The sequence below is a fragment of the Argiope bruennichi genome, chromosome 8 (assembly GCF_947563725.1).
Source record: "Argiope bruennichi chromosome 8, qqArgBrue1.1, whole genome shotgun sequence".
Lineage (NCBI taxonomy): Eukaryota > Metazoa > Arthropoda > Arachnida > Araneae > Araneidae > Argiope > Argiope bruennichi.
In genome coordinates, this window is record NC_079158.1 from 131,067,067 (window position 1) to 131,084,400 (window position 17,334).

General features: G+C 30.0%; 1 protein-coding gene across 2 annotated transcripts in view; it reads right to left on the bottom strand.

Annotated features, from left to right (window-relative positions):
- The window catches only part of LOC129981807 (transcription factor AP-2-beta-like), a 256,095-nt gene that overhangs the window by 162,994 nt on the left and 75,767 nt on the right, over window positions 1–17,334 (bottom strand). The window lies entirely within an intron of this gene.

Below are 17,334 nucleotides of genomic sequence, written 5' to 3' on the forward strand. Positions count from 1 at the left end.
CCTAAACAAAGTTTCCTAAAATTGAAATTGAATTTCTTTTTTAGTTTGGAAGAGGGTGGAGTCAAATCGCATTGAATAAGAGGAGTGCGTTTCTTTTTAAACCTAAATCTCGCCAGCAATATGTGACACAGCCATTCTGGCTCACAGTGTGCACATTTCGTGGCTCAGTGTTGTTGCACCGCTTTGCCTAACATCGCCCTTTAGTACATGAGGAGTGCTAAACAAACCCTCAGCGTTCATTAAGTGTATGAAGGACAGCGGGTCGCGTCTCTATTTGCAGATCCGAAGCGGGGACAATTTCAATTAAGCAAACACATCCGATGCGAAATGGATGCGCTCCAAATGCCGCTCGGAAAGTAAGAGGAACTAACTCCCCGTTATTAGATTAATACGTCGCACTAATCGGATTCGATCCACTCACCTGTCGCAAAAGCTACACACCGAATGCGAAGAGAGGTAGATGGAAAAAAGACTGTTAGGTTGCACATGCATAGAAGGGAATTTCGGTTTAAGTTTTTACACGCCAAAATTTCCAGTCAAACGAAATAGCTGTGCCACACAGACACGCTTGATTCTTAATTTTATTATCTTTCATTTCTTCCTTGGTTAAAATGAGCATAATAATGGACTCAAAATCGTACGTCATATAAATGGTTGACTGTCCTTTCCAATGAAGAAAATAATGAAACATAGCTGTACCTGACAGGAATATAAAATTTTGACATGATTTAAGAAAAGTGCACTGTAATATTTCCAGTAAGCAAAAAAGGTAGTGGATCTATGATGGTGGGAGGGCTTTCGGCTTCCAGTGAATCTGGTCTCCAGGACGACGACAGAATTTGCCTAAATACATATAAACACTAAAACATTTTTTTTTTTTTTGTCATATGCAGAAAACAGGGAAAAGAAATTTTAAAATCAGCATTATATTGGTATTGTTCTTGAATGGCCTCAAATGAAATCTGATTCAAATCCAACTGAGAATGTGTGGGGCATTGTGTCTCGGAAAGTATATGAAAATGGAGGCCAATTTTATTCAGTGAAGGCCTTGAAGACAAACAATTAAAGTTTGGGGTACCACTTGAAACCACAAGTCTTATTTATATCGATGTAAAAACGCATATACGATATCATATTGAAAAAGGGAAAGGCTTTAAATATTAAGAACATGGTAGTGAGTAACTTCAGGTGAAACGTCAATTATTTTGTAAGCTTTTGGGACGCCAAATATTTCCATTTTTAATGTAATTTAAGTACACATTGCTATTTTTTTCTAAAAATCCATTATGTGCAGGTTCATATGATTTTAATAAACGCATTTATAATTGCTTTTATATGCTATTCCCTTTTACAAAAAATAAATAAATAAATAAACATAAATTTCACTAGAATTTACAATGCATGTGTGTGTGTTTAATATATAAAATATACAATAACAAAAAATAAAACAACAGAAGTAAAACGGAATAACGAAGAAAAATTATGTGAAAAATTCCAGAAAAGAAAAACAACTTATGAAAAACAAGAAAAATATATAAAATGCAAACTCTCCATGAATCTCTTATACAGTAAGGATAAAAATAGTATTTCTTCACTTTAATATTGTTTGAAGCAAATTCGATTTTTCTTTTAATTCGGTTCGGATTGATTTTATCCCTTGATGATGCAATGAATGCATCAAACACATTGTTCTAGCATTTTTTACATTTCTTAGTGATATATGACTATATAATAAGATAGATTCAAAATAATGAAAAAAAAATACAGATAATGGATATAAATGATAGAAACCAATTGTATAAATAAATGGAAAAGATAGGATCTGATATTTCTATGATACATCATCAAATTCAGTTTTTAGTTTTATTTTCAAATGGATTTAATGTAAGTAATATTTTATTCTCTTTAAGTCGATGAATGTGCTTTTGAAAAAATTATAAAGTCTACATTTCTTTGGTCTTAAGAACTCACAATCAGTGAAATATTCCTGACAATCCAACTTTAAAATTGAAAAAAGGAAATATTTTTATCTTCTGCGACAAAATCTGATCAAAGTATGAAATTTTGAATGCCGTTATTATAAAGCAATCAACAATTTCGTAATTTTAGGCTAATCGACGTTGGAAAAATATCAGGCTCTGACTGAAGTATCTTTTCAAATTCGGTCAATGGAATGTTTAAATTTTACACATTTTTTATGAGATAATAATATTAAAATTTTCGTAACTCACTCAGTTTTAATCGCAACAGACAATAATTCCATTTTAAAATAATATCTCAAGACTATTTTATTAGATATATGACCAAACTTCTGCATAAAAGTATGAAATTCAAATTTCATCAGAAATTTTTTTGATTCAAACTGCATAAAATATTATTTATTAGTTGTGTACTGTCCTCATTGTTTAGAACTTAAGCATGGACTTCCAATCAGGATGAATGCTCCTGCACACATTAAACAATGTTTATCTATTGAATTATTACTATAGATGTTTTAAGAGAACACTAAAAGCTTTTGCTTGGACTTATTTTTTTAGAAAATATGAAAATATGGCATTTTATACTTATTTTATTTCACACAAACAAGCGCTGAAAATTATGGATTTTTTTAGGTTTAATTTGCATTAAAAATTAATCTCTAAATTTTAGCTTTTATCAGCGTGACAACAAGTTAATAAAAACTAATTTCACTCATGCGTGCATAAGAATGTTTGTGCAGGTTAAATTTTATTTTTATTTTGTTTAAAATAAATTATCAGTAAACACGGTTTAAATATTATTTAAAGATTTGTTAAAAACAGGAACTGAAGTTATATGTTAAAAAATATTGGCATTATTGAAAAGATGATTCTTTTTTTTAATTTTAAGATAATGCAAAAATTATTTTTGTTCTGCAATATTTCTAATGTTACTCAGAAAAAAGCTAAAATTTTACTTCAATTTATATTTTCTAAAATTCTAATTAATTTTTTTTTTAAAAAATCGCTCTCGGGTGCTTCTTTCTTCCTTTCCCTAAAATCCTTCTGATGTGTTTTTCCTTGACATTCATCTTTATTATATGTATAAAAATAAAAAAAAAGCCACTTATATATATAAACATTAAAATTAAATACATATATTATATTAAAATTAAATTAGATTCAGTACATTTATGTCTTCTAATATAATACCCGATTTTAGTAAATATTACATTGACGACATTCCACCTTCCCATTCCTACGGTCTGAGTCGCCATTCTACTAATACCCGCTCTATATAACTTTCAACGCAAAATTTAATAATACAAATGTGTATCAGATAATGATTTAAAACAATTTACAACATTTAGGCAATAAAGTAAAAGAATAAAACTAAATAAAATTTCAGTAAAAATATTTTACATCTGCTTAAAAGCATAAAATATTAGCTTTTATTTTGATTATGGAAATACTTCATTGATACCCATGCTTGATGAAATTTACAGAAGGTAATTTAGTGAAAAAATAGACATTTTATAATTTTTGCTTGGTTTAGTTCTTCCAAAGCCTGTTTATAATTAAATGTGAATTTGAAAGAATAAAAGATGATATTGGCTCCTGATTTTGAGAAAGTTTTAGTTATATCAACGGGAGCATTTCGTCAAATACTGAGGCAACATGTTTCGAATAACTGAAGTGTCAACTTCAAGCACCTAAAAGCTCTGTTAAGCAATGCCATTATCAAAGAAGTAAATTCTTTTTAATATATTTATCTAAAATTGCAAACATAAATTTTATGAATTAGCGATTAAGTGACGCGTGAGAATCTGCAATTTTTCTCCTTCGAAAGCAGCTGCGGCTTACATGTTGGGCAGTGTGGCCTGGTGTTAAGATCTCGGTTTCAGTGCCGGAGGGTTTCAGGTTCGAGACCCGATTCCACCAATGAAGAGTCATGTAAATGGGTCTGGTGCGCGCTAAATCTTTCGGGTTACCTCCTGCTGGTGTGGTGTGGAAGTTTGGAGAAGGGGTGGCAGCTCAGGTATCGTCCTTGTCATCTGACAGCTGTTCAAAATTACTAGTTCTCTATCACAAAATAACCCTGGTGCTTCGTTAAAACAGGGCGTTAATATAGCTAAACTAAACTAAGCTGCTTATATATTCTTTCGCCATTCGTTGTTTTATATCGAGTTCATTGTCAGTCCCGAGCATAGGATACGTTTTTATGTCATTTTAAATGCTGAACATTCTGAAATTTAGCTTTTAAATTTAAAGCATTCGCAGAGCTCCATAGAAATGAATGTTACTTTTTTTAAAAATAAAGAAACAAGCCAAAAAAGGTTATAATGGAGATACGTGTAATAATTATGCTTATGTATTGCTTTATTGAAGTGTTTTAATTATGTTTAACTTAAAAGGGTTTGAAAGAAAAATTTTGGTCAAATAATTTAAATTATTTATAAATTTTAGTAAATTTATAAAATATAAGAAATATATTGTTTAAAATTAGGCTAATAAAGATTTGATCAGCATAAAATCAAGTGCTGGTGTGATGTGCAAAAAGAAAAGAACAAGGCACTTCATTCCCATCCCTCGTGAGGTGAGATGAGGTGAGTTATTCCGTGTCCTCCCTGATAAAGCAAAAATATACACTTGAAATAAACTGCGCTGATAAAACGGTGAGGGGCAGTTCAAGTTGAAGGAAATCCATGTCTTCCTATAAAGAATGATTCTGTGAAAAAACGATTTAAAAAACATACAAAATGTGCCGTGTGCATTCACTCAGGTATTTTACTATAAAGATAAAGAAAGTAAGCAAACATATTTAAAATATTGAAAGTTTCTTTCCACAAATAACAAATCAAACAACAAAATTGACTTTTCATTTTTTTACGTAAAATCTACCTTTTCAGCAAATTGCAGAATAAACTGCAGTCAAAAGTTTTGTTGAAAAAAAAAACATTAACGATAAACACAGAAAAAAATGCATATTTATTGGATTCTCAAACACGCTTGGGACCCGTTTCCATCTGCCTGTGCGTATTCAAAAGAAAGTTCTTGCTTAAAACTATTCAGATGTCTCGATAGTAAAAAGTTATATTTTTCTATCTCGAATCAAAATTCGACAACTGCCAACCAGAGTGGTGCAAGTCAAGAAAATAATATTTGAAGCAGTTTATCTTGTTCATCAAATAATTTGAAAAGAAACTTTTCCATTTCCTTAACGTTGCAAAAGTTATGAAAATATTCCTTTAAATTTCTACCAAATGACTAGTCTAAAATTCGTTAGTAATTATAACTTTCTTGATCTAATGAATTTTCTTTAATTAAAAATGTTCACACCTTTATTCTAAATTAGAACAGTGAATAAATATTCAAGATTCATTCGTGGACTTAACAGCTCATTCTAATTGGTAAAGCCAAAAAAACAATAAAGAATCTTACTTAAAAAACTTAAATTGATTAATAAACTTATTAATCTTACTTAAAAAACTTAAATTGATTAATAAACTTATTAATCTTACTTAAGAAACTTAATTAAAAAATATTGAACAGTAAATTCCATGTTTATTTTGAATTTTGACTGTAAAATTGCCACATTCAAAGCGCTTTTTATTGTTTTCTTAAAATTGTTTTCTTAAAATTTTTTATTGAAATTGCTATTTTTAATTTTTTAATTATTATTATTTCTTTATTAAAACAGCTTCATGTTCACTTATTAATTACTATCGTCATTTATTGAATCATTTAAAAAATTAGATCAAAAATATACTTCTACTGCTATTTTTAGTACAAAGAATGCCATTTTCTGTACTAAATTTTTACTGTTTGATGTCTGAGTCAAATTTGTATGACAGTCCCGTTACTTAGAAAGTAGCCAAGTTTTTCTTTGTTTTCCAAAGGTTTATTGTTTATAAACAGAAATAATATTATCATTATGCATTAGAAATTCAAAGGATCTTTTGTTACAATAAATTGAAATGGTGTGTATTTTTATAATTATTTTTTGATACGCTTCGTTTGATAGTTTAAAAGGGTAAAAAATAATATCGTAGCAAATAAATATTTTTTATAAGATTGATTGCGGCATATTTATCTCCTGGTGATTCTTTTCTGTCAGTTTCAGTTGATGCAGTTGTTGGCCCGAATGTATTTCACCACTTCAAAGATATTTTCCTTAAGACTTTAAATAAACGTCCTAATAACTTCACCGCGAAGACAGAAGTAAGAATTTTAGTTTTTGAAAACATGGCTAGAGTTATGATATCAGTAGTCGAATATATTTAGATGAGTTCGTTATTGCGTACTATTTATGGCCAATAAATACTCTTTCATGTTCTAAAATATAATTTTTGCAAAAAGAACTGTCATTGAAATATTGATTCATTTTCACATTTTTCACTTCCCTCAGATGAATCTGCGTGTGTGAAAACATAGCGAATTAAATGGATGAGGCTTAAAGATCGGAATTTTTTTAAACCTCTATGAAACTTGGTTTCCACCTTCATGGAAAAACAATTCCTCCTTCATCGATCTGCAAGAGTGTTACCAAAACAGGCAATGAAAATATTAAGCACGCTTATCTGTGAACAGCTTATCGTGCCTGTAATCCGAGTACAGTTTTTGAGGAGCTGCGGGATAGCAATCAAATGTGTGTCAATGAATAAACTTTTTTTCCCATCTGCACTGATGAGGTGGATGAATGTAAACGATCATCCATTCAAAGCTCGTCCGGAAACATTGAGTGAGAATCCATCAAAAGCGGACGATTGCAAATGTTCCGAATGGACAACTCAAATAATTAATGAGTAACATCGTCCTATCATATTTTTAAATAAAAGGCTGCTTGGAAACAAATTTAAAGCTCATTTCATATGGCTTTATTCTTAGCCCTTTTAATGCCTTTCATAAATGTATCGATTTTTGTTGTTGTTGTTCTTTTCCATCTGAACTTTTACAAAATTGCTCAGCAATCAATGTATACAAACAACTGTTTTGAATGGGTTATAAGCATTCAAAGAAAGAAAATATTTACAATTATTATCGGTTATTTCACAGTTGTTATCTGTTTTCAACGCTGCTATGATTATTCTTTTTTCTTAAATAATATTGTGTTAAAATAAGCCATCCTTTTATCGGAAACTTCAAGCTCTCTTAAATAAATAGAAATATTCACTAAGTTGTGCTGAAGAGTTAACAATAGCTCTTAAATAACAATCAACAACACGTGACCTTAAAAAAACACAACAAAAAGTAAACAACGACAAAACCGCCGAAGTAGGAAATTCAAATCAAAACAAAATGGCTGAAGAAGCGAAACTTGAGTTAATTCCCTTAAAGTATATGCTAATGCAACGTAAATAACTTATATCTTCCTTAGCCAGAGCGAAACGAGCCTTTTGATGCTCGACTTGCACCATTTTGCTCCGAAAACGGTTTTTAAAATCCATTTATCTGTTCCTTTATGCAAGAATCGATTGCTATGAGCACAGTTACCGTTAAAGGCCAAGCACGTAAAAAGTTAGTGATGAGGGGGAAGGGAAATAAAAACAAAACAAGATGGAACAGAAGTCAAAATGAATGAAAAAAATGGTTGAGAATAAACAAATCAGCGAACCTCTTCACTCAGCTCGCTAATCCGAGAAAATGCAATTGGTCCGCCGCAAATATGATTAAAGTTCTTTTGCAACAACTAAGAAGAACCAAAGAGCCCCTAATCAGTTAATCAATAGTACCAGGAAATAAAGTTTCGGAGTGTGTGTATATCTATATACATTTTATTTATTTACTTTTGGCGCGGTTATTTATTGGATTTGAGAAAATTTTTACCGTCCAACGAGCAATTTGAAGACTCGCAAAGGGAATTGTGAGGGCAATCACGGAGAAGGAAACTTGTAAAAAGATCTCGTCCCAAGACTCACTCGGTATCAAAGGGTAATGGGCGATACATTAAGAGATATCGATGTTTCGACTCTGGGAAACTGGGTGGAATGAAAGGATATTTATGCGTGCTCGAATGGCAGTGGTAAGCGAATAAATCGACGATTTGATGTATTATTTCTTTTGTTTGTCCTTTCTTTTTATGTTAAATCATAAGTCAGCATCATCTCAAGGCATTACAATTAGTACGTATAAAATATATTGAAAATGTAGCGGGGTTAATAATATTCCAAAAATAATTTTAGATAAATTAAAAATCTAAAGACTTCCATGTGCTAATAAAAATATGTTCTTAGTCGAGGAAAAGTTTTAAAATATATTTTTCAAATGAGTAAAGTTATTGAAAATTAAAAAGTTTTGAATATACATTGATTAGTTAATTCAAGAAAGACCAAGTATTGTAAAAAAATCTTAGCTTTCTTTCAAAAGACTGTTTTGTATTAATTTTTTTAGATTTAAATAAATAATGTTCCGTTTCATACGTACACGAGGGCTCTTTTGGAACTGATCTTGTAATTTTGAGACTTGCAGAGGTAATGCGGGCTAAACCAGTCTGCATCCCCGCCCTTTTAATTGCAATGGTCATCATGAAAAAATGTGAAAGGCTTTCGCGTTTATAAAAATTTCACTTATGCTTACATCAATAGATCATTCGGTTTTCTTGAAAATACCCAGTAAGTATTCAAAGTTATTATCCCAAAAAGGCCTCCAAATGATGTGAAGGCTTTTCAATTAGCAAATTAATCTATTAGTTTCACTTCTACAATCATTGTTTAAATCAGGCATATGGATGGCTTTTGCTCAATTCATCGTCCTATAAAAGTTTTTTTTATATCAGCGTTAACCAAATGCTTATAAGGACTATAAATGATCCGACCGAAAAATGTTAAAGAAGTCAATGTATTGCTGCTACTCAACAAGCTCGATCTAAGCATTAATTAAGCAAATACATTTCTATATAATAAGCAACCAAAAATACCTTTAATTATCGCATTCTTCATTTACATAATCCATATAAACATCAGCAACGATCGAATTTTTCATCAAAACAATATGTGGCAGTTACGGATGCATAATCCAATTGGAGAGCCATTGTTCAAATGCTTATGTGCTCATGTGACGAAAAGATTACTTTGTGGGCCGGCATAAAGCTCAAAGTGTCTCTTTCAAAACGAGAGCCGCGGGCAACCGGTGAAAAATATTTCTCGGGATGAATGTTTCTATGACTGCTTTTGAATTAAACATGGCCAATTATTATGATTTAGAAGCAGGGCTGCTGAGAAGCGAAAGATTTCGAAAAATCTTCCCCAGTTGATTTGTTTTAGAATAATTTCTTAAGAATATATTTCTTCTTGAAATTCGAAAATTTTTTCCATATAGTTTGATTTACTACGTACATATCAATTAATTGGAATTTTTTTCTTTATTTATAGTGAAAAGCTTGTAAGATATAAAACAACGACTCTGTCCTTTCAATCTTCTGCTACCACATAAAAAGGCCTCTTAAAAATGAAGTGAAAAATAATTTTGTGCATGCATCTTATAACAAATTATCCTCGAATGGTATGTGTGAGTAAGTACGATATAATAATACAGTGGTGGAAAAAAAGATAGGGACAGGAGAAAGCATTTGTAAATTTTAAAAACTATTTGTTATAGTGTATTATAATTTTTTAATGATAAGAACATAAATAAATGCAATAACTGAAGTTATTTTGAATCATATTTCATTTTAATTTTACTCATGTTTAATTTTTACACAGAATAAAAATTGGCAAATGAATAAAGGAAAGTCACAAATATGGTTCACCCTAGAGTCCGCTGGTCTTTCTAAAAATTGTTTGGATGTTTTATTCCACTAAATTTCGATCACGTACTGCAACTCATATTTATTGGCACAACAACATCGCGAGTCAATACGCCCCATAAATATTCCGCAGGGTTCAGGGTTCGATGGTCAATCCAATAATTCTACTTCATTTGTTTGTAGATAATGATACATGTATAGAGGTGTTATGTTGTTGAAAAATATAATACCCACTTGTAATGAGAGGAGCTTCTGGTTATAGTTTTTCACCAAACATTTCTTGATATCCTTCCCAGTTCGTTTTTTGGTTTCAAAAAGGCTAACGGATTTGTTCGATTAAGGGCAAATCCTCCCCCAAGTCGAATTGGCGTTTAAAAAGCATTATTCGTTCGCGACGTAAATCATACCAAAAATACTCAGAGCCGTCAGGTCCGTCAAAATTAAATTTCTTTCCATCTGAGAAAATGACGTCACTCCATTTATTTCCAAGGGCAATATGCTGTTTTGCCCATTCTACGCGATTAGTCATTTGTAGTTTTGCTAATGGACGCATGTGAAGATTTTAAAAGTGCATTAAGCCCAATTCTACTCGAACAAGACAAGTGCAATTCCTTTTTTAATTTAAGTGGAAGATTAGTGTTACGAAAGGACTCGATTAATTATCCATTATATAGAAACAGTTTTCTACCAGATCGTTTATATATAGCATAGTGGTTAGGATTTTTCAAGAAGTGAATCGCAACATTTCTTGAAGTGCCTTTATCGCTTTGCCATTTCTCTGGAAGACAAGGCACATTCTCTGAAATTAAGACAATCTTACCTCGTTCTTTTTCGCATCACTTTTCTCCTCTTCCCATAACTGAAGAAATATTAAGATTTCGTGAGAAACGCTTTAAGCCGAAAAACAGAAATGAAGTTCATTAATAAGTTGTGAAAATAGCAGAACTGAAACGACGAAAAGCAAAGAATGTTCTTATGAAAAGAGAAATGCAAATTTTTACCGTCGAAACATGTGGTGAAAATAAACAAGATCGATTGCGTTGCTAAAATTATCATGCGCAGTTTAAAGAGTCTTAATAAAATCTTTGCTTTTATAATGAAATTCTAATTATATTAAAATCGTTTTTAAAACTTTTTGTACCATCTAATAACTGATTCAGAGTAAAAATGGAGTCAGAATAATGTAAAAAAACTGAACGGGCCCTGTTTTTGTTTCTCTCTGTACAAATATTTTTTTTAAAAAAAAAGATTAAAATACAAAAATATTAAAAAAATGACTAAAACATTACTTTAAAGGTAACTTTTTTCTACTAGATATTTACCTTCCTAAAAGGTTTAACATATAATATTATAAAATTTATTAAATATAGGGAAATTTTTTTAGTCACATTTTTATTTAAATAGACCCATTTTTTCTGCACTCTGATAATACTAATAGAAGAACTCCAGAAAAATAATGCATTATATAATAACAAGTTGTGAATGTTTATTCTTATTTCATAATTTTGATGCTTATATGGAAGCTGGAATATTATTATCTGAAACAAATCATTTTAATTTTATCTTGGAATTCGGTACATTATATATTCTATGATACCAGTACAATTGATGTGGGTTTTTTTTTTATTTCCATAATTAAAATATAGCTAATTATTGGCACGAAAACATGCTCATATATGATATATTTAATATGTTCGATGGTAACCCCAAGTTAAAAAAATTCATTAATCAATGGCGTATGCATTCTCATTCAACAATTTTGGAAATTAGTATGTCAATATAATTTTTTTATTATTAAAGCGAATTTCATAGGGCATTTGAGAAAAAAACGTACGTGCTGAAAAAGATTTTTTTCTCGTAGCTATACACATCTTCCAGTAAATTTGATATTCTTTTAAAATTCTGAAAGAAGATGGAAATCTCATTTTTCACCCCATTTAGCAAGCTGCGCTTTTGAGTCATCGCATTCACTGATTCAGAAGTGAAATACATAAAGTTCCAGAAAACAGTTCTCGAGAATTCTCAGAACATCCAACTGTAGGAGTTGATCGATACCTCCAAGCTAATTTAAAAGCAGAGAATTGAAACTGGTGTCAGATTATCAAGAATAAAGTTGAATTATAAGGAGCACACACTTTCTTTACGAAAATCATTGCTATTTAGAGCATACTAGCCTAATAATTTCAAGAATTCATCGCAGCGTGTATGCTATCAACAGGTCGTTAAAAATTTAAGTAAAAGCTGAAATTCATCTAAAATGATCCATTTATTGATCATTAACGAAATTTTGTCTTGAAGTCCTCTTCCTCCAATTTCTGGGATAACATCTACCAGATTATCATTAATACCGTTGAACGGGACGCTGGCAAAGCAGAGTTCAGAAAGCGAAATAATAAAGTGTATATGTAGCTTTAGACATCAAAATTATTTGATAGGAACGTCATTGGTAATGGCGCACAATTAGCAATCTTATTTTTTTTAAATAATAAGAAGAACTTCATTATTTTGCACTGTTTTAATATATTATTAATGAATTGAAATTTAAAATTTTCTTCATTTTTTTAAGGAAGGTTTTATTTTATTTTAAATATGGAAATGAAAACAATGTTTTCAATCCTTTTCTCTTTTTTTTTTTTTTTTTTTTTTCGTTTTTTTCTCTGCCCTTTCAATCGTGAAATTCGAAAGAAATATTGAATGTAAAAATGAATGACAAAACCCAGTATCGATTTCTGAAAGCAACCGCTTGTAAAGGCTTCAGGATATTACTTAATATTACTTTTTTTTGCTATAAAGTTTTATAACATACACAAAATAACATAATATTAGAGTACAATATGTAAATGGGTTGCATAGATATTGAGGAATGAGAAAAGCCTTGCTGAGTTATAAATTTTATAGAACTAAAATTTATAGCTCAGTTTATAGCTTCTAATCTTTACATTCTTTATATTTCAATGAGTTTTCTGTAAATACAATTAAATGTATTATATTGGTTGGTAAATAGTATTACATTGGTTCGGAAATATATATAAGAGTCCTTTATGAAATCCAAACACTTAGGATTTTATCTAGAATTTAAGAAAGAAATTAGAACGTTTGATCCTCAAGGGTCTCCGATCTTTGGCTGAGTTTTGTATCGTATCTTTTCTGAATTTTATATTGCATTATATATTTAGTAATGTAATTGTTTTAATAATTATAATTTAACTAATAAATGCAATATTGATTCTTTAATTATAATGAGATAATATTATATTAGTACAGATTATAGTTAAAGTTACCTGTTCGTGCTAGCCAAGTATAGGTAGAAAAAATAAATGCGAATTTGAAAATTTATTTTCCTTGATGTCAGGATGTCCAATTTTGCAAGTAATCAGCAGCAACTTTCCGAAATCGGTAATATTAAAACAAAATTACTAGATGTATTTAAAATTATACTCATTAAATTAAAATAGTAATGATACGCAAATTGAATAATTATAAACACAAGAAGCGGTAGCTGCAGATTTCTCTTAAATTGGCGTTTGTTTTTTAACTACACAGAATTTTAACTACAATTAATCAAAGGCATTATTTGGACGAAAAATATGCAATATTTCAAGTAAAATATGTAATAAGTATGTAAGTTCTCACATACCGGTGCAATATAGTGTCTATTAAAATGAAAAAGATTCTCAAAATAAGTTATTCATCGACGATCTTGTATGATCTTATTAACATGAGTAATGGCTTGCATGCCTTACTCAATACTATTTCATAATCTATTCCTATATTCCTTTATTCCTTGCTTTGCAACTAAAATGTATTGCACTTTAGAATTTATTTACTCCAAAATGCTTAACTCTTTTTTTCGGTGGAGCTGATATTCTCTTTCCAATCTGCAATCATTCTCTGCTTTTCTCATCTTCATTTGCAGGAGGGACCGCAGTTTATTAATGCATCTCTATAAATCCAGTTCTTCACTGTGAGAGTCCCACAACTCGTCGCGATCAACCGGTGAAGTTTCCACCTCACTTTTGAGATAAGAAGGGGCGGATTTTTCTTATTTCTAATATTCGTTTTAATTTATGAGTTTTATATTTGCATTTAATTACAAAATGAGAAATATTCGGAATGGAGGGGGGGGGAGGATAAGCAAGTGGAGAAATAGCTATAATTTAAGCATAATTGGCAGATCCCATATGTGAACGCATCAATTTAATGAAAAAGGACAATTAAGATTCCAGCTAGACAGCCATCCCATACCAGTGTAATGCAGTGCTGTCTTCAGTATATCTTACTACTGTCTCTAGTCCTCAGAATGATCAAAATCAAATCATCGTATTCAAATTCAAGCACTATTTGCTTATAGCGACTCAAATTCTATATGCTAGTATGTTTAAGGTAATTAGTGTGAAATTCTTTATGTAAAGGCAGTCAATCCTTTTTATTGTCAAGCAATTATACGATGCTGCATAAAGTAATGAGTCTCGTTTACTTTACAACAAGAAAATTTTAAGAGGAAAAAGCATTTACTCCAAACAACTGAAACTTCTTACCATTTGCATTATAAATATCATATATGTAATTGAATTACACAGTATTCATTATTTATTGTAAGGAAAAAAAGATGATTAGTGCTAAGGAAATATGCCGATGAAAATCTCCCCCCCCCCTTCTCTCTAAATGTAGCCCTTATTCACACATTACAAATTCATCGCTGTAAATTAATAAAAGATTCTATCAAATCAGTTTCTTAGTTTGTCGATGGTTCATTGGTGCAAAACCTAACCCTCTACCATACTACTTCAGACTTAAGATTGAAAGTGCATCTGTTTAAAAATCAGCCGTATCAACAGTTAGAAGCAGTAAAAATTATTAAATTAAATTAAATTCCCGCGAATAGTGTGAGGATTTTGTCCATATCCCGGATGGATTACTTGAAAGTTTCGCCGGTTTCTATTTTACATCGTATAAAAATACGCTATTAGATGGGGATGAGATAAGAAATTTTTTATGAAATCTATTCTTGTTTTAATGATTTAAAATGTTTTGAATCTAAATGATGAAGCGTAAAACATACTATTGAAGATTTCAAGATAGGAAGAATTACTGAAAAGAAAATTCAATCGGTCGATATTCTAATCAGTTAATTTTCTTTAAAAAGTAACTCCTTGTTTATTATTTTTTTTCTAAATTTCTTATACATTTTACCTTCAAAAAGTTCTCAAAGTTATTGAGGAGCTGTGTTCAATCAATTAAAAAAATCTTTGACCAGAGCATAAATCATAAAACTATTAAATATTACATTTCCTATTCCATTGCATTAATAAACCTTCTGTGTAAATCCATTCGCAATTCATTGTCTATACAATTTCGTGTCCTCGTTCTATCGCGTTTTAAATAGCTTAATTTAAATTTAAATACTTCTCTGCACCAAAATGAGAAAAGATCGTGTTCCAGAATCCCAACGAAAGATAAGATTAGGTGAGGTGAGGGCGGCCGAAAAGAATAAATCCATTCGAAAGGCGAGGGGGAAAAAAGCGCCTTTTCCTACGCTCAAGAGCCCGAGGGCAATGTAAATAGGGAGTGTGTAAAACCCTTCCGTTTGCAGAGAAAGCAAGAGAGTAAAAATGATTTCTCTTTAACTGCGACTGCAACGGAGCGTTTTTGTCTGAAGAAAGGCTAATTATCAAATATTGTCAGTTTCATTACAAACCGAATCGGGGAGGATCTTAATTATTAGCCACTGAATATGTTTTAGATATCTCTTTTGGCAACAGAAATGTAATGAGACATTAAAATTCATTAGTCGATTTTTAACGTGTTTGATTTCGCGTTATGATTAAATGAAACAGCATTTGTTACAAAACACGGTAAATAGATTTGGCAATTTTTAACGTATTTGGGTTTGTTCTATGATTAAATGAAATAGCTTTTAATAAAAAGAATCTCGAAACATATTAAATAAATTTGGCGAGTTTATCTGTGCATAATTTGATGAACGAAGAAGTATGTCGAGTTGAGTATGTATAATGATTTAAATCGGAAGTAATAAGAATTTGTCTTGATTTGCCTATTTTTGAAAATAAAAATACGGCCAAATTTATCTCCGTATTTTAAATCTTTGAAAACTAAAATACATATTAATTTTTCTCCACAGTTTATTATCAGTATAAAAATTGCAAAGATTCATATTTAAAAAAAACACAATACAGAGATTGCAACTCGAAAATACTGAATTTTGATTTTCAAAACTATCAATATTCATGCTGTTCCAGATATGCTATTTTATATTATGTCGACTATTCTTACCTTAAAATTTACTGTTTTTAGCAGAATGTATATCAAAAGGCAAATTAAGCAATTAAGTATGCCCTTCATTTGTAACTTTGCATTTTTAACATCATCAAGATAACACTTGATCATAAGATGAATAAAAAAAATCTTGCATTATTTGACTAAATGCAGTCGCCAGTTTAATCAATTCTGAATAATTTTCAAAGGAATCGAAAAAGTGTTAAATAAATCAGATAAATAGAACAGAACTCAAATTTATAATTTTAACGCATAAATGCAACATTAAAGAGAATTCAAATATTTTCCTGGTTCAATAAGGAAAGGAAAATTATTTATCTTCAATTATAGTATCCAATAGAATGACAGATCTGTTTCTACAAATTTATATGCATATATATATTTCATATTCAAATACGGGAATAAAATAGATTGTACTGCCACAGACATTTTTTTGTTTGTTTTGGGAATTATAACGCAAAATTTCATTCTGCAATCAGATTCATTTCTTAGAAATTTCCAAACTGAGAGTAAAATATCATTAGGTGAAAGAAAACCATAATAACAACTCCCAAAAAAAATGTCCTTGTTTATTTTTGTATTATAAAAAAAATCAAGTTAATTTATATCAGAAATAATCAGTTATGCGGCATGAACTATTGTTATTAAATCAAATAAAAATTATTTTCTTTCAAAGTAAGTCAAAAATTTTCGCATAAAAAGTCTACTAAGTTCTACTAAATATAACAAAATATGTTATCTAATCATATTCTAAATCCATGACTAATACAAAGATATGAAGATATATATTTTTCTTTTTAGTGCAGCTATGATGTTATAGTATTTTTTTTTTTTTTTTTGGTGAGAGGGGGAAGGGCTTTCTATAGAGCAAGAAACATAATAAAGAAATAGTTTTCATTCGTCGTTCTTCTCTTTTTTTCCAATACACTTCTTAAGTATGTAAAGCTTATATATAGTATTAGTTCATAGAGCTGTAATAGCAATTGCTAGCAAAGATATTTAACATGAATAAACATTTTATTTAAATAAAAATTAATTAATAGAAGTTATTTTTAATTTTGATTTACAGTTCAAATTTTCCTTTGGATTTAACTCTTAAGATTTTAACTATAATTACGTGTTGATAGTTGAACAAAGCTTTAATAAAAAGAGGCGTGAAACTTAAATTATTATTCTTAAATGAAAGATAAGTAAACTGATGTTTTCTCAAAAATATATTAAAGGGAAAAAAAACCAAGACTGGAAAACAATTTTTTATCTGCCACAAATTCAACCAAGGTTACAAAGTAAGCCCAGAACAATAAGGAAAAGAAAGAAAAGGAAATCTCTTACGCA